This window comes from Notamacropus eugenii, chromosome 5 (genome assembly GCF_028372415.1).
Source record: "Notamacropus eugenii isolate mMacEug1 chromosome 5, mMacEug1.pri_v2, whole genome shotgun sequence".
NCBI classification, from domain to species: Eukaryota; Metazoa; Chordata; class Mammalia; order Diprotodontia; family Macropodidae; genus Notamacropus; species Notamacropus eugenii.
In genome coordinates, this window is record NC_092876.1 from 297,151,114 (window position 1) to 297,169,682 (window position 18,569).

General features: G+C 37.4%; 1 long non-coding RNA gene across 8 annotated transcripts in view; it reads right to left on the bottom strand.

Annotated features, from left to right (window-relative positions):
- The window catches only part of LOC140506244 (uncharacterized), a 444,115-nt gene that overhangs the window by 55,855 nt on the left and 369,691 nt on the right, over positions 1-18,569 (bottom strand). For all 8 annotated transcript variants that reach the window (XR_011967829.1, XR_011967830.1, XR_011967833.1 and 5 more), the window contains one exon: positions 11,603-11,683. This is a non-coding gene — a long non-coding RNA (uncharacterized lncRNA). The remainder of the gene's footprint in view (positions 1-11,602; positions 11,684-18,569) is intronic.

An 18,569-nucleotide genomic window follows, 5' to 3' on the forward strand; every position in this document is an offset into this window, starting at 1 on the left:
ATGTTGGACAGGGGTTGTATCTGATAATGCTTCAGCTTATTTCTTGAATTCTCAAGGATATTTTGATTTGGAGTATGGGGATTTGTTTATCTGTTAGTTTATGAAAGATAGTGAATTACTAATTTATAATTCTAACCACAAGGTTGTATTTTGCTAAGTATTTTGGTAGCTACTAAATTTTGCAAACTGAAATAATGTATTGCAAAGTTTTCACCATTTCCTTGCACATTCTTCACTGAGTAATAAGTTTGGGTTCTTTAGGGATAACCTTCGCATAATTTGTGGTAGCAATGATCAGATCCTGAATTGCCTTTATTTGTCATTTCTTTAAACAAGTCCATGTGACTAAGTCATTATTCAAAGTTCTCTGTTCACATGTTGTTAGTTGACTTAATATGGATGTTACCCTTGAAGGGCCTTTTGATTCAACTCTTGGATCTTGGATATTTCCTAGGTTATTATTATTACTGCTACTATTATTTGTCCAACTTACTTATACCTGCTGGGAACCAGGGACACCAGATCTATCACAGTTAATAAAACCTATAAAATCTTTAGGTCATTCCAACTTCACTTGGAATCATTTATATTAGAGAGACTTAGACTATCTTGGTGTGAATGGCTTTATCAGGGAGACACTTATTACCTGGACTAATTGCTGCCATCAGCCAACATGAAAACATAGAGTTAATGAGATAAATAGGGCTACTTTTAATGATATTCTAATGAGGCAATGTTTGGTCTTTATTTAATATTGAATAAGTTATTAATTCTCACTGGAGATTTAAAAAATACATGTAGACACTGTCACACGAATTCTGACAGAAGGCAACCAATATATTCATTGGTGGTCCCTGTTAGGAACTGGAGAGGAAAAAATCTTTGGCAATTATGTTTGGGCAGTTCCAGGGAAAAAAATAAAAAGAAAAATCAATGACCAGCAAATTCATGGCCAGCATTCAATGACTTTCTCAAACCCTGACACTTTTTCTTCCCTATATCAATTTAACTTTTTTTTCTCTTTTATTTTTTAACTATTTTCCAAAGTCTTTTTCCTTTGAAGAACTGCCCTATGGTCCATCTCCTAGGACATTTCCCAAGTGTACTTTTAAAAAGCAGACCAACTTTACTTGACAGTCAAGAGGTACCCTCAGGGATTCAATTAGGTGGATTTGGAGTCACTAGGGTACGCTTGCTGAAATCCCTGCTGTTTCTCTTAAGTTCATCATTAATGTCTGCATGTACACATAATTCCTTTGTTGATGTTTGTTCATCTAGCTAGATCTAGTATATTGTCCATTAAAGGCAGAGAAGATGGTAATGTGTGGTATTAAAAGTCTTTGGGCTTTAATGCAAATCTGAGTCAAACAACATCTCACAGAGGCTAGAAATGCATTAGCCTTAGTACATCTATATTAATGAAGTTAATCACGTTTTCCCACCCTATCAGATGTATGATTCAATATGCAAATTAAATATTTAGATAACAGCCTGGAAAGATTACTGTGTTTGCTTAATAAATGAGTATTTTCTAAAACAGCATAAAACAAGGATGATAAGGAAAAGGGACACAGGATAATAAAGCTAGGAAACTTAACCTCTCTTTAACAATTAGTCACAAATTTGAACTTGGAATGCTTTTTATTTAATCTGCCAACATATAAATTTTAACATCAAAAAATATTTCTGGGGATTGACACATCTGCTAAAACTTAATCCAAAATTGAATTAGTATCCACTGTTTGTTTTCAAATTTCAAAATCAAGAGTGATACTAAAGCCAAAAGAAAATACATGTAAGACAGTGGAGGAAAAGGAGTCTCAGACACTCTAGTCTTTCTTCCTCATGCCTTGAATATCTGTCAAACCCTTCATGAAAAATCAATTTATTGAGATTTCTGGATCATGAAAGTAACAAGAGGGTAGGCTAGATATTTTCCCCAGTTCTAACAACCTTTCAATCCTTTCCAAAATAAAAATTGTCAGGAAAGGTAAAGCAATTTTAGCTATTTCCATGGTCTGGGATATCCATAATCTACAAGAAGGCTAAAGAAACAAAAACAGAAACCCAGGCACTGATGCTCACTGACCCTAAGCTAATCAGCACCCCTCCTACTTCGTTCTCCCACTCTACTGACTAGGCTGCACTAGCAGACCTAAGGACAAGATACAGGTTGACATCAAAATCCACTCCTACATGTTGACCCTCTCCCTCTTTCTAGTGCCTTGGAGAACTCAGCTCCAGGATACAGAAGTTTGTTCAGGTCTCAACAGTCAGCTTAGCCATAGCTTTTCAGGACCAAAAAGTCTGTTAAGGACTTGAACCTGGAAGCACCAGTGCTAAAAAGCTCTAAACTTCCAAGGGAAAATAGGCTCTGAACTTCCATTGCTGAACCAGAGAAGTGAGGAACAGAGAGCTGGGCAAGTTCCCAGGATAGCATACCCTGCATGAAGAGTGTCGTGCAGTACTCCACCAAGCCTGGGAGAAAGAATGCAGAATCAAGATATGGTCAGTTCTCAAAAACCCCCCAAAAATGTACACGGGGTGGAGATTTAGGCTGGTGAACCATGAAATGTCCATCTAGGGAGGAGACTGAGATACTCTGGGATCCAGCTCCCAAGAAAACCACAGGCAGAGTTGGATGGAGTTAAGAAGTGAGCGACAAAGAAAATAATGGGGCAGGAAGAAGGAAAGACTGAAAGTGCCAAAGATTTCAGGAAAAAGAAAATCCAAAGACCGTAAATAGAAACAGCTAAATCAATACAAAAACATTAACATAAGGAAATATAACCTCCAGGTCTAGTAAATGAGTTCAGGGATTTATAAATTAATACAAAATGAATAAATGCAAAATGAAGAAAAATGATCCAATGTTCAGTGAGACAGAGGATGCTATGGAGTTTGAGAACATGGGACCACAACACATTCTTCCTGAGTGGCTTAAAAGACAAATGAAAATTATGAGAGAAGAATTTATGTCTTAAACAGCAAAAATACCAAACAGAATAGAAAACTTTGAATCTGAAATGGCAAGCCTCACCAAAGAAACAAAAGAGAAAATAGATTGGGAATCCAAATACATAGAAATGAAGAGCAACCTAAAGGAGAAGCAAAAAACAATATCATTAAAATATGGTTATTGTGCAAGGAAAACATACTGAACTTGCATACAAGATGTGAAAGGGGAACATAGGCATCATAGGTCTTCCAGAAGTATATAACAGGACAAAAAAACCTTAACACTACAATGAAGGAAATAATAAAAAGGGAATTCCCCTGAATTTCTAAATAGAAGATGAAATCTCAATAGAAAGATTTTGCAGATTATCTCTAGGAGGAAAAAAAAAGGCTGCAAATTCCTAGACACATAGTGGTTAAATTTAACAATTCAATTCGGAAACAGCGAGTGAGCCATCAAGAGAAAGACTTTCAAATACAAAAGAAAAGACATTCAAATAATGCAAGACTATTCTGTACCCACTAGAAAAAGGAGGAGGGAATGGAATAATGGGTTTTGAAGAGTAATGCAGCTCAGTATGCAGTCCAGGGTGACCGACCTGCAAATCGGAGTTTAACCATACAAGAGAGAAGATGAATATTTTTTCTCTCTCTCTCTGTCTCTTTCTCTCTTTCTCTGTCTCTCTCTCTCTCTCTCTCTCTCTCTATATATATATATATATATTATATATATACATACATACATACATACACATATAGGTACATATCTATATGTATATATGCATACATACATACATAGATATATGTATAGAGAGATATAGATATATATCTATATATATGTACGTATGCATGCATATATACATACATACATTTATATATATTCATGAGTTTGAAATGTTTTTTAGAAAGAAAACCAAAACTGAAAAGATTATTTGCCTCTCAACCCCCCAAAATAACAGAAATGCAGGAGAAGAGAATAAATGAAATATTGAAGGACAATAATACTAACAGAGTGACAACAAAGAAATTATTAAAAGACTTTTTACATTTGTACGAACAGACAGAGATAAAGGAGGAAATCTAGTAGAGATAACAGTGAAGAAATAGACAGGGGGTATTATGGGCAGAACCTGGTGACACATTACCCATAGGTAAGTGCTTCTTCTGTGGGACTACATTACAATTTAGGAAGATACAGAGAAGAGGAGGAGGGTGAGTAGAGAGGAGTGATTCATCATGGTCAAATCAAGTGCTAGCAATGAGGAGAAGGGGATCTCTGTAGTCAAAGCAAGAAAAGAGCTTACAGCGAAGGGGATGAGGAGAAAGAGGGAAGGATGAAAAAAAAAAGAGGGAAAGACAAATAGACTTTACTTTGGAGGAGAGTAGGGATTCCACTGATGAATGCTCCTTTGAGTGAAGGGATATGAAGGCCTTCGCCTCCCCAGCGTTTGAAAACTCTATTTATCCTGGAAAGGGGAAGGGATTTCAACTAGCACCTGGAGGAATGAAAGAGCATAGACACTGAGATTTCCAGGAAAATGTAGGGGAAAAATGTCAAGGAAAGTGGGTATAAATCAGTGATGGGTTGCATAATAAGGGGCTTAGTTGAGGATGGGCCTACCAAGGGATATTGTCCTTTCTGACACCTGCAACAACTGTCATTGCTCTGGAAGTGAAGCACAATGGGAAAGGGGAATCCATGGGTCCATCCCTATGGGGCGGTGACAGAAAATGCCTAGAGGGAAGAGCCTAGAAAGAATAGTTGGAAGTTTTGACTGCATGAAGAATATAGAGAAAAGAGAAAGGGGCAGATAATCATAGAAGTCATGAGTCAGAGAATATGGGTCTAGAGTAAACATTTTTTAAATGGTTAATGAAAGTGAAAGGAATTCTGTTTGGCAAGGGGTGTCAAGAATGAAATCCCAAAGCTAAAGAGCAGGATTTGCGAAAGGGTGAAGAGGAAGTGGGAATCTACTTGACTGAGTGGAAAACAAACACATAACCAGAAAAAGAGCAGGAAAGGCAAAGGAAATAATAATACAAATAAAAACAACCCTGAATTTTCGTCTCACACCCAGCAAATTGACAAAAGTCCCAAATATATCACAGAATGTTGTAGAAATGTTGTAGAAAGATAGGACCACTAATACATTGTTGGTGGAGCTGTAAGATGATATAATCATTTTGGAAAGCAGTTTGGAATTATGAAAATAAAGTGACTAAAATGTCATAAGCTTTGAGTCAGGGATTCCAGTACTGCATTTGTTGATAAGAATAAAAGTCACCATATATTCCAAAATATTTGTAATAGCACTTATTGTAATAGCTAAGAATTGAAAACAAGGTAGATGCCCATTAATTGGGGAATGACTAAAAAACAAATATATTACATGAATGTAATAGAATATTACTATGCTGTAAGAATATTTTGTGTGATAAAGAGAAGCATGGAAAGATCTACATGAACTGATGAAGAGTGAAATAAACATAGCCAAGAAAACAATATATGCAGTAACCATAATAATGTAAATGTAAAGAGTGATACACCAAAAAATCAAAAGCAAATGTAGTAAAATTATAAAATTAGTGTGGGACTTGAATGAGGACATTGCAACAAATCCCTTCATGGAGGTAGGAGGTCCACAGGTATTATTACATGCTACACATATTTTCAGACTTTTTCAAACAATTATGTTGACTTTTTTTCCTTTCCAAAAACTATATTTGTCATATTGGATGTCTCTTTCCAAGGGGGTGGCAGAGGGATACATGGGATAATGGGATATAAAAAACAGAAAATATCAACAAAAACTTGGGTTTTTTTTTTTATTTTTAAGAGAAAGATACATAAAACTTATGGATAATATACAAAAAGTAAACAAAATATAACTTTAAAAAATTAACTTACTAGCATGTTCCCCTGGTCCATATTGGATTTCTCCCCTCTAGATGGTTTCTGCATATAGTATTGAGACTCAAGCAGAGGATTATTGGGGAGGGGGAGCATCAAGTCATTGAATGAGGACTTAAAGTAACTAGAAATAGGAGATAAAGTAAGAAGACCACTTTGGTAAGAAACCAGCTGAAAGTCACTCATTAACAAGGAACCCTTGATCTGAAAATCTCACCTCACTAATAGCTCTTTATTGGCCTAAAGAAGCCTTTCACTTGATCTCATTTCATAGCGTTTGGACATTTTTGCTTCTCCTACAACTCAGCTTTGATTTCAGCTGCACTTGCAGAAACTACTAGTAGAAAATGTGTTCTTTTTCAAAACTTTCAACTCCTCCACACACTGCCATGAAAGTTCAGAACAAGATATTCAGTGACTCACATACTAAACCCACTTAATCTAATGTATATTGGATGGTGAGAATTGAGGGCAATTCATAGTAGATTTTTCATTAACTTTCATTAGGATCCAAGTCATTCTTAGTGTAAGGGCATTGTTTAATGAGGTGATAGACAGTGGGGAATAAAGTTTAAGTAGAAATTAATTCTTCTTCATAGCATTTATGTGAGATATATGGGGAAGGTGGTGACTTTCTGTCCCTTCTTTTTTTTTACAATCTAATTTCTTCAGTACTCAGCTTAAGTCTCCATAAAAGTCTCTAGCTCCAGTCCAGTACCTAATCACATTAAAATTTCTCTAGCATACAATCTAGCACTTGATCACATATTGCTTAGAGATGGCTTCCAATTCTAGATAGCATTTCTGTCCAACTGTTCCTCAAAGGCAGGGATTACATATTCTACTTCTTGGGTGTCTGGAAAGGGACCTAAAATTATGCTGGACAATCAGTTTAATAAATGCCTATTGAAAATCTCCATACAGTGAAATTACTAAGGCATTGACTACACCTAGCCAATATATGAACCCCTTTTGGCCATGAGATTTTCTGATCTCCCCCAACTCATCTTTAGGAACTCTTCTAAATGATCAATCAAATTGGTCAGGCAGTCAATCTAAAATGGCCGTGAAGTCATCATAAAACACCAGAAAGACTTATTTTCTACATGTTGTTATTTATCTTACCCAAGGATTACTAAGAAGGGCAACAACTGCTAATCTCAATTCCTATTCTACTAGTCCCAGAGCTGAGCTGGTGCACAGCTTAATACCACCTCATCTGCATGCTAGCACTGATGTTCTTCAGCCTGTCAATCAAACCACCTCTGCAGAGTTCTCTACACATCCCCCAATAGTATTCCAAAGACCATCACTTGACCTCTGTATACACTGGGTATTTTGAAATGTGGTTAAGCCAACCAATCACAGTGTTTTCAAAGATTAATTATCACTCACTTTAAAAATGTCAATTCTCTTTAAAGTAGAGATGCAAATGAGGAAACAATGGAAAATTGGTTTTAAGAAAAAGTGCATTTTCCTGCTATTCAGCAAGAATAGTTCCCAAACCCTGATTAAAATATTGGGATTGCTTCATATCTTGTTAGTCACCACCAGCGATGCAGTGTCTTTCACAATGAGTATAAATTCTCTGGGCAAGAAGACAAATAAAGCAGCAATTTTGGAAATGTTAGTTAGCTGAATAGTTCTATATATGACCAGCCACATGGGAAAATGGAGTGATCTGCAAGCCATCTGCAAGGATTCCTACTCTTAAAAATAATTTCCTCCTCCAAAAAAAAAAGGTGTTTAAAATTGCTCTGAGTTTCATCTTTTAGGGGTAAGAATTGCACTCTGCTAAAATATAAATATACTTAGGAGAGAGAGCAAATAAAACCATTATTAATCATTGACAGCTTAGTGAAAATTAATTAATCAAATCCTTTCCAGTACTACAACTAGTTTAAATTAGGTATACAGATTTCACAGTTTTGCCCAGGGAAAATTCTTATTTCTTATTCCATTAGCTTCCAATTTTCTAATCAGTCAACATTGAAATAATACACTCATAACATCTCAAGGTTAGAAGATTCAAAGGTCATCTAGTCTAAGTCAATGCATAAACTCTTTCTTTTAGGAGCACGTGACCATGCAGCCTATATTTCAACATCTACAATGACAGTAGTCCACTATTTCATGCCAATGTAATACAAAAGTTTGAGTGGGATAAACTCAACATGTTCAAAACAGAATTCATTTTCTTTCCTCCCCAAGTCTTCCCCTAATCCCAGCTGCCCTTTTACAGATGAGGACATCATCATCCTTCAAGTCATCCAGGTTCAGAGTCTTGGTTTATTCTCACTTAATCTCATCCCACATATCCAATCTTTTGCCAAGTCTTATCATTTCAACCTTCATTATATCCCTCTCAATTCATACAGCTACAATCCTAGTTCAGACTCTTATCACTTCATGTTTGGACTACTGCCATAGCCTTGTGATTGGTCTCTCTTTCTCAAGCCTTCTGCCAATCTAAAATATACTGGTTAGCTTTTAAAACTCTTGACAGCTTGCATCTTTCCTACCTTTCCAGTATTCATACACTTTACTCTCCTCCAAGTACTCTAGGATCCCAACGCTGTGACATTATTCTATATGTTGTACCTCAAACAAAATATTCTATCTCCTAACTTCATTTCCTCTTCCCCACCCTCCCCTCCCAGTGTTCTCCACCTTCTCTTCTCTGGCTTCCTTCAAAAGTCAGCTCAAGAACCAAGAGAATGGTGTACACAGTAACATCAACGTTGTTCAAGAATAATTGTGAATGACTAAGTTTTTTTGAGTACTATAAATACTCAAATCAATTTCAAAGGCCCTATGAAGGAAGACACTGTCCACCTCCAGAGAAAGAACTGATAAATAGAAGTATGCACAGTATGGTTTTACATATATTTATAAATCTGTGTCAAATGGTGTCCTTTTCTAGAGTGGGGTAGGGAGGGAAAGAGGGAGACAATTCAGAACTTAAAATGTAACCAATAAAATAAGTTAAATTAATTTTTTAAAAAAAGACAGTTCAATCAGTTGAAATTCCATCTTCTGCAAGGTCTTTCCTTCACACCCCCTCCTCTCCAGCCTAAGATAGTGGCTTTCCTCTGAGAGTATCTCTCATTTACATTATATATGTCTTATTTTCACAATTGTTTTTGTCTTGCCTTCACCGTTCAAATGCTAAGTCCTTGAGACAAGGGCTATGTTTTTTACTTTGTTTGGATGCCCTTTGCTTAGCATATAGTCTGGAATGTAATAAGTGCTTCATAAGTGATTATCAGCTGACAAGGTCTCCCATTGCATCCTGGGCCATCTCCAGTCATCCTGATCTGGTCACTGAATCCAGATGGCTCAGGAGGAGGAGTGAGACTGGTGACCTGCACAGCCCTCCCTCACTCAAAACAAAGTCAAGTACAAGTCATGTCATCATTTCTCCGATGGCATGGTCTTCTTCGGCAACGAAGGACGAACACAACAACAGTCAGCTGACTGATTGCTCCTGATTATCACTGTGTCTTGTTGTTGCTCAGTCATTTCAGTTGTGTCTGACTCTTCGTCACCCCAGTTGGGGTTTTTCTGCAAAGATATTGGAGGGATTTGCCATTCCCTTCTACAAATTATCATAATAAAAACACACATGATGTATTGTCTCATTTGAGTTTTATAACGGCCCTGTGAGATACATATTACAAGAGTCAGAGCAGTTAAGTGACTTGCCCATGGTCACATAGCTACTAAGTTTTAGAGGTGGGATCAGAACCCAGACCACTTTGACCCCAAGTAGAGTCCTCTATTTACTACACCAAGGAGCCTCTCATAGCTGACTTTTCCACAGCACTTTAAGGTTTGGAGAGCATTTGATTATCTCACTTGAACCTTGTAACAACTCTGTAAAAGACCTCAGAGGTCATCTAGCTAGGCTTATCCTACAGCTATTACTAGCCCTATTCTACAGATGAACAAAGTGAGGCTCAAAGAGGTTAAGAGACTTATCCATGGTCACATGGCTTTTAAGTGTCAGGACTGCCTAACTGTAAGCACAGCATTTTATATAGGGCATCCCAAAAATCTTAGCATGGTTTTAAGCTATCAAAACTTAAAACAGTTTTTGGGATATCTGTATAGTTTTCTTAATACCCTATGGAGTCATGTACACATGTGATAATCCTTCAAAGTACTTGTATTTTTCCCTAGTTGCATAACTTTACATTTCTACTTATTGTGTTAAGGTATATGGTGGTCATATAGCATCCTGTGTACTATTGGCATATGTTATGTATATTAAGGCCAATGTCTCCCACTCTTACCCCCAACCGTCCACTGCCATTTTCCCACTAGGCTCAGACAATGACAAAGTGCTGGTGGATTGCTGCAAGAGGACTGACCAGATGGCCTTCTCAGAGTCTATGTGGCTCAGAGGATTAAGAGGGAACCATCCCCACTCCCAACACTAATGACAGACGGGGCAGAGCACAACTCTGCTACACTTTATACTTTTGTCTGAACTATTTTCTAAGGATTATAAATCGAATCTTAACCCTCAGTGGGCCCAGATATTTATTCAAAAGGTTCAGCTTAACTGACATTGGTGTTTTTATTTGCCTTCTCAAATATTCTCTTTCACTTCCTTTGCACTACCGCAGAGGCAACTTTTTTTCTGGAAATTTTAAACATGTTCTCATGTGTCAGTTTTTATAATATTTGTAATGTTTCTCTAAGAAAGCTCAGTAAAGAAAACAAAGTAAAATTCATGTTTAGCTGAGAAAACTCAGATCCTATTTTTTAAAAATTCTTCTTAATTTTCATTGGATGACATTTGAATTTATGTTTAATTCACACATCTTTTAACGCCTCCTGTTCAATAGGTACCTCTTCCTCCTTTTCAAACAAAATATCTTTCTTTAAGAAGCTTCATTTTAATTCATTTTAGTTTCTTACTTTATTATGAACATGAAAAATACAAATGTTCTCATACACAAAGGAAAGCAAAAAAAGAAGATTGTATATGAAACCATGAATCTGTGTTATTGAGAGTACATATACACACACATATGTATGTATGTATATATGTTATATGTGTGTATGTATGTATGTATAAAATTTAACTCAGTAGTTTTAATGCTGACCTGGTTATTTATGTCCCCTTCTTAACTTTCTTCTATAGTCTATATATTTTTAAAATGTTTCTCATTGATGCCCTTTTCTTTTTCTTCTTTTTAATCACTATCACTATCCCCATTTTTCTCTCCCTCCTCACAAATAAAACTCCTCCTTGTAACAAGTTGTTATTTGCTTCTATACAGAGTCAACCAAATTCATTTCAAAACTTTACCTCCAAGAAGTTTCCAGAGAGAAACAATAGCTCATTTCTCTGCTTTTCAGTAGGGCTGTTGGGGCTGATTTGCATGGCATTTATGGGCCAACATGACTCTCTTCCAAAAAGCAAGTGTTTTTATTCACTCATTTCACACCTTCATCCACAGAATCTCATAGATCTCATAGTCCAACTCCTACCCAAGCAAGAATCTCTCCTTACAGTTTATCCAAAACTTGAATTATTAGGAAAGTTTGTTTTCCTTCCATCTAGCCTAAATCTGCCTCTCTGCCATTTCTATCCAGTGCTCCAAGTTTTGTTCCCTTGTGTCAAGCAGAATAAGTGTAATCATTTTTCACAGGATAATCCTTCAAATTTCTGAAGACAGTTTTCTTCTCCCAAGCCAAACATCCATAGTATCTTTAACTTACCTCAGAAGGGATGATCTTAAGACCTTCCACCATCCTTCTGGATGTTCCCCAGCTTGTTATTCCTCTCCTAAAATGGGAGACCTGGAAGTGAAATAAATACTGCAAATATAAATTGTTCTCAGCAGAGCACAATGAGACTATCAGTTCCTGTGCTACAGACACTTTCCCTCACTCAATAAACAATTGGTAAGCACCTAGCTTATGCAGTTTACTGTTAGGCACTGGGGAGATAAAAAGGTTAGATAAGACAGAAGTCACTGTCTTTATGGAGTTTAAAGTCTAAGTAATATAGATTATCTTCTACCGATCTCTGGTTGTTTTGCATACAGGCCACCTGCCCCCACCCACTATCTCCCAACTAGAGTATAAACCCTGGAGGCAAACTTTTGTAGCACCATCCTAGGTACACAGAAAGCCCTTAAGTGAGGTGGATGCTCCAGAAATGGTGCTCTGGGACACAATGATGCAGGTACCACTATTGGCTTTTACTGACACCATTTGGCAATGATACATTTTGAATGAATTGCTTTTGAGTTTGAGTTAACATAAAGTATACCTTGGCACTGTTAAGGAATCAAGATCTAGGATAATCTTCTTGAAGCTGAATGAGATAGGATCTCTTGCTCCCAAAAGTAGATTGATTTTTGAAACTTTGTTAAAACAAACCAACTTTCACGATGAATGTTTATTCAAAGTATTGATTTTGTACTGCAGTCATACAGTGTACGTATGTGTGTGCATGAGCTTCACAAGTGTTTTGTAGAATTATACTGTCAGTTGCCAGGAAGAAAGCAGGATTTTCCCTGCTCTGGCCTCTTCTAGCCAAACTGGGAGTTAGTATGGCACTTAGTAATCCAAGAAGCAGCCACTTCCGAGATTCTGGTACTACCTTTTAGTTCGGTCTAAATGAATTCACTGAAGAACATAATTACATGAGAAAACTATTGATGAAAATGGCAAGGTACCTAATGTTGGACAGAGGTCTGGATTATTTATTTTGACTTGAATTTTTTTTTATTGTTCTGGGTTTGTTTTGATGATGGTGGTGTTTGGTGTTTTTTTTCTTTAATGAATTCTCTGCTCTCTCTCCCACTTCTATTCTTTTCTCCTGTTCTATGAACCTTGTCAAAAACAAATGGAGAGTGATGGTAAAAGCAGCAGGAGGAAATTCTAAAAATGAGGACAAATATGAAGAGTTGTCATAAAGTAGTACTGTGTTTTTCATGGTTCGTTAATACAGTCCTGTTATTTCTTCCTTCCCTCTTCTGCTTTTTATTTTATTTTATTTAGAAGTAAGGAATATACTTTATAATTTTCCTACAGAATCCTGTTGGGTGAGAGGTTGGATTTAGGTTGATGCCCTAAATGGTGTAGAATAGTACAAAATCAATACTTCAACTCAATCAAAATTTATTAAGCACCTACTACGGGCCAGGTATCGTGCTAAGTACTTTCCATAGCTGTGCATACAAACCAGTTTGACTATTGAGAGCAAAGAGTTTTAGTCTTTTCTATTTTGTGGATACCTCTGGCACTCTGGTGAAGCCTATGGACTCCTCAAAGTCATCTTTCTCAGTACATAAAATAAAGCATATAGATAGCAAAGGGAATTACTCATCATACAATACAGTTCTCAGATTATTAAAGAAAGACAAGTTCACGGACCTCCAAGTAAGAACTTCTAAGATAGACTGAATGGAAGATGGTAGGGGGATGACATAGGATGTTTGAAATGACTTGTTTGTCTATTTGTTGTTATTTTTGGCTGAATTGATGGCAAATTTGGTAGAAAATGTCCTAATCCATGATCTGACACTAGAAAGCAAGGCCAAAATTTCCTTTTATGATCTGAGAGCCACCGGACTAAACATTGGGAACCTAATTATTTATTCTCCTCATCTACTCAGACATCACCCCAGAAGCAGGAACGATCCATCAATATACTGGAAAAGGGATGACTGGATGTTGGTCTTCAGGGCACAGTTTAGGGGCATATAAAGACTCACAAAAGCCAGACCAAGGAAGAAAATGTTGGAGGTTGGAATAAAAGGAAAGTCGTATTTCCTCATCCCTCACAGATACTTCTGGAAAATTTCTAGGAATGTGGGTAGGGTTCCCATCTTTCTGCCTGAGTCTCAATGAAATGATACTCTTTGTACTCTTTGATCCAATGATACTGGCTTCTTTGAGGTTCCATGAACAAAATACTCCATCTTTAAACTCCAGGCACTTTGTCTGAAATACTGTCCCTCCTCATCTCCAGATATTGCTTTCCTTGGCTTTCTTTAAGTCCAAAGGGCTTTAAAAAACTGATCTTCCCCAGGAAGTCTTTTCCAATCCCTCTGCATTCCAGTTCCCTCTTTTAATATCCTTATTTATCCTTTTTTTCACCTTTTTAATCCTGTATGTAAACTTGTCTGCACATATTTGTTTCCCTATTAGATTGTGAGCTTCTTGAGGGAAGGGACTATCTTTTGCCTCTTTTGTATCCTCAGTGCTTAGTATAGTACCCAGCAGGGGCAGCTAGGTGGTGCAGTGGATAGAGCACCAATACAGGAGTCAGGAGGACCTGAGTTCAAATCTCATCTCAGACACGACACTCACTAGCTGTGTGACCTTGGGCAAGTCACTTAAACCCAATTGCCTCATCCTGGGTCATCTCCAGTCATCCTGATGAATATCTGGTCACTGGATTCAGATAGCTCTGGAGGAGAAGTGAGGCTGGTGACCTGCACAGCCCTCACTCACTTAAAACAAAATCAAGTGGTCTTCTTCGGCAACAAAGGACTAATACACAGTACTTAGCACATAGTAGGCGCCTGATATTTAATAGCTGACTAGTTATGTGAAAATCTCAACTAAAGGGATACACAAAAAAAGATGCAAGTAGGAAATGGAAGCAAGTGATATTAAAAAAAGTAGAATTCACAACCCTAAGCAACTAATTGGCTGATTAGTTATGAGGAGACCCCTGGCAACCAGGCTAAGAGCAAGGTATAGGTAATCTAGATCTTTTGACATCTTTCATGTCATATTCCTGCCCCTCACCACCAGGCTACTTAGACCCTATGCACTCCAGCTACCTTGGCAGAGGTAAACAATTGATCACTAGAGTTGGCCTGGGTCAGACATGTTCTTGAGCAAATAAATCAATCAGCCTTAGCCCTCTATAACCAGTCTTAGGACTCTTAACCATTCAGTGTCCCACTCCTGCCTCTATCAGGTTTCCTTGCTCCCAGGACAGGACCATAGACAAGATGGGCCTCTTGCTGTCCAACTGCCCCTCTCCTTCTTGCCCAGGAAATAATCATCAGAAATGATAAGACTGTTGCTACTGGAAAATACATAACAATCTACTGCACTTGACTTTCCTTGGCTAGCAAATTTTCTCCTCTACTTAGGTTCTCAGGGATTCAGAGTTTTAGGCTGCCTAGGTGGAAAATTCCTGTCTTTGTAATATTCTCTGTGCCCTCATACTCATACATGTAAGTGCTGCCTCTTCCATGTCCCTATTCCACTTTACTCTTCCCCTTAATATTGTTAATAATGTGCCCTTCACATTCCACTTCTTCCCCACTCCTTCCATTGCCTTGCAATCATGAAACATTGGCATTGTCCTAAAGACACTATATTTCTGGTTACCTTTTTCAGGGTTTTTTCTATAGTACCTATGTATCATCTGTTGCCACTAAACACACTATCTATAGTCTGCTGCCACTCAACACACTGGGCAAGGAGGGTTAGTTAATTTATATAATTATATGACATATAATTAATTAAGAAGGATTTTTGCTCCTTACTAACATTTCCAGGATCTCTCTCTGGCCTTTCTCCTCAGCAATATCTTTTCCTTTGATGTTTTAATCATAGATTTGGAATGAGAAGAGACTTCACAGGCCATCTAGTCCAACTTTATTTTCCAGATGAGGAATTGACACCCCGAAGGTAAGTGCCCAATGTCACACAGGTAGTAAGTACCCAAATCAGTATATAAACACAGGATATGGACATCATATCCTGAACACAGTATATGCCCTCAAAGTCAGAACTCTTTCCACAGTACTTACTACTCTGCCTCCCATTCACCCTATCCAGAGAGAACACCTCATTCACATCTTGAGCTGTTCCGTATCAGCTTCTGGTCACTTTCTCTCTATTCCCAAGGAGTTCAAAGTTTTCCTGGCTACTCACCTCTTTGATATTATACCTAAGAACTTTGATTTTCATGTTGTTGTCTCCTCAAATACACTTCCTATCTGGTTCATCCATCTATCTGGACATTTACTCCATCTCAGCCACAAAAAGGGTTTATCATTTGCTTGAACTTAATACCTAAAATTATTCCACTGCCACACTCTCTAACTCTGAACTTCCTCTGACTATAAATGTCTAGCCTTCCATCTCTAACTGTGTTTTGCCTTTCCTAAACCTGTCTTCCATCCTCAATACAAATTTCACCTTTCCCTACTTGCTCCATCTATGACTCTTGTTCTGGCTTTACTTTTCTTTCTTCAAAATATCCATTCTATACACAACATTAGTCTGTAATCTCTGGGTCCCTTGCCCCTTTCATGTTTTATGGCTGTTCATTATGTCCCGAACTTTACCAGCTGTTTTCTCCACTTCTACCCAGGCACTCACTACTCCATGCCAAATCCTTTTATGCTATACCAACTAACTCTTTTTAAGACTTCCCATGGCATCCATACCAAATCTTCCAATATTTTCCTCAAACTACCTACACCACTCTTCTCCCTCTCAACAGAATATATCACCTCATCTATTACTAGGGAAATTAAGGTCATCTATCATGAGCTCCATACATTCCCCAATACTATACTTGTAGTTAGTATTAGCCCCCATCTTCTCCTTCCTGACTCCAGTTTCAGTGAGAGTCATGGCCATTTTTCCTTGGCAATGGCAATCCCTCTACTTATGTCATTCACCCCATCAATCCCTATAGCTCACCCCTTGAATCATTCTTTCTCTCCCCTTAGTATTCAATCTTTCTTTATCCCTGCTCTTTCCATTCTTCCTCTTTCCCCATTTTTAATAAAATCAACCTAATTTTATCATCATCTCAAATTATCATTGAATATCAATTCTCCATTTCCCAGCCAAATGCCAATAAAAAATTGTCTATATGTATGACTTTTACTTTCTTACCTCTTACTTATTTCTCAAAACCTAGCAATCTTGCTTCACTTTACTATTTGACTGAAATTAGTGGTCATCAATAATCTCCTTGTTGATAGATCCTATGTTCTTTATTTCTTAAACTTTCTATCTCATTGGATACTTTTGGCCATTTCGACCTTCCTAGAGATTCTTTCTTCCCAGGTTGTTTGTTTGTTTTACTTTTCTGTGTACTTCTTCAAAGACCTACCCATCCTAGTCATTCTCCTTTTTGGGATCAATCATCCTTGCTCCAGCCCTACTCTATGGTTCTACCCACGACTCTGTTCTCAGTCCCCTGCTCTTCTCTCCCTACACTCTTCTTCACCATCTCAACATTTCAAGCGTTCAACTATCAATTCTATGCCAATCACCCCAAAAATATACATAATACATATCTCTTTCCAGAACTCATTCCAATTCCAAAGGTTTCTTAAACTGAACACATCCAAAACAGAACTTACTATCTTTCCTCATAAAGTCATCCCCTCCTCATAATTTCTCGATCTTTGCCTAGAGTGCCACTCTCAGTCACTCAGGTTTGCACCTCAGTAGAGTACCATAGCATCCATAGATATCAAGAAGGGCTGACCAACCATAACAAAAGCTTCAGAGATCAAAGAGGATGCCAAGGAAAAAGGTTGCTATTCAAAAATCAAACCCAAAATCCAAAATGGTTTTAGAAAGAAAATTATTCTGACCTAAAATTAGGTCATTTGGTAGAGGAAAACAAGGCAAAGAGGAGGCTTGGCTCCCTCTCCCCAAGTTCTGGAAGGTTTGTATTATATAGAAATTTGACAAAGGTATCCACACATAAATCACACATGAATCACATGTACTTTAGTTGAACACTTTCACAGAAAAGGCAACTTGAAAGCCACATAGATTGACAAGGATATGAGTAGACTTAAAAATAAAATTTGGGTGAAACCAAAACACAAAAAAAACCAAAAAGAAGTTTAGGTGAATCCAACATGAGTTCTGGGTATTGTTATTGTTTTGGGTATTCTCAAAACCTGGAGGAATGCAAAATTCCTTGTGATCATCTCTGGCATTCCTAGAGGTGCAAACAACATCTAATCACATAAAGTTGCATTTAAACAGTATAAAAATTCATTGATTTAATAAAGAATTCTTTCCACAAGCTCATTTATTAATAAAGGTCCAATTGTCTTTGAAGTAAGCTATTTCAATTGAGTGGTAAAGATGGAAACCAGATTGCAAGAGATTAAGGAATAAGTCCATGGTGAGGAAGCAGGGGCAAAGAGTGCACTACTCTTCTTAGAGTAAGCCAAAGGATGACAAGGAAAGGGGGTAGGATAATCAAGAAAATATGCTTCTAGGATGGGGAAAATCTGAACATATTGAGAAAGAAGAATCAGTGAAGAAGTAAAAGATGAAGGTTCATTAGAGAGAGACAATAATTGAGCAAAGTCACAGAGGAAAAAGGAAGGGATGAGATAGAAAGTATGAGCAGAAGACTAGCTTTGTCAAGGAAGAAAGGTATCTCTTCTGGGACTGGTGGGAAGGAATGGATATAGATTAGGTTTTTTCCCCTAAAGGCAAGAAAGCTGTACCTTAGATGTGATTGGTCCAAATGGTTAAGGCTTATGCCATCAATCTCATGTTATCTAAGGCAGAGGTGTCAAACTAGTGACTGGAGCCAAACTCCTGAGTGAGGCCAGAAACAGATTAAAATGTATTTGGGAAGTGTTTAACAAAATGAGTAAAAAATAAAATGCGATATAAGTAATATTAATTTATATTTTAAGTTATCATGCAGCCTTCTGTG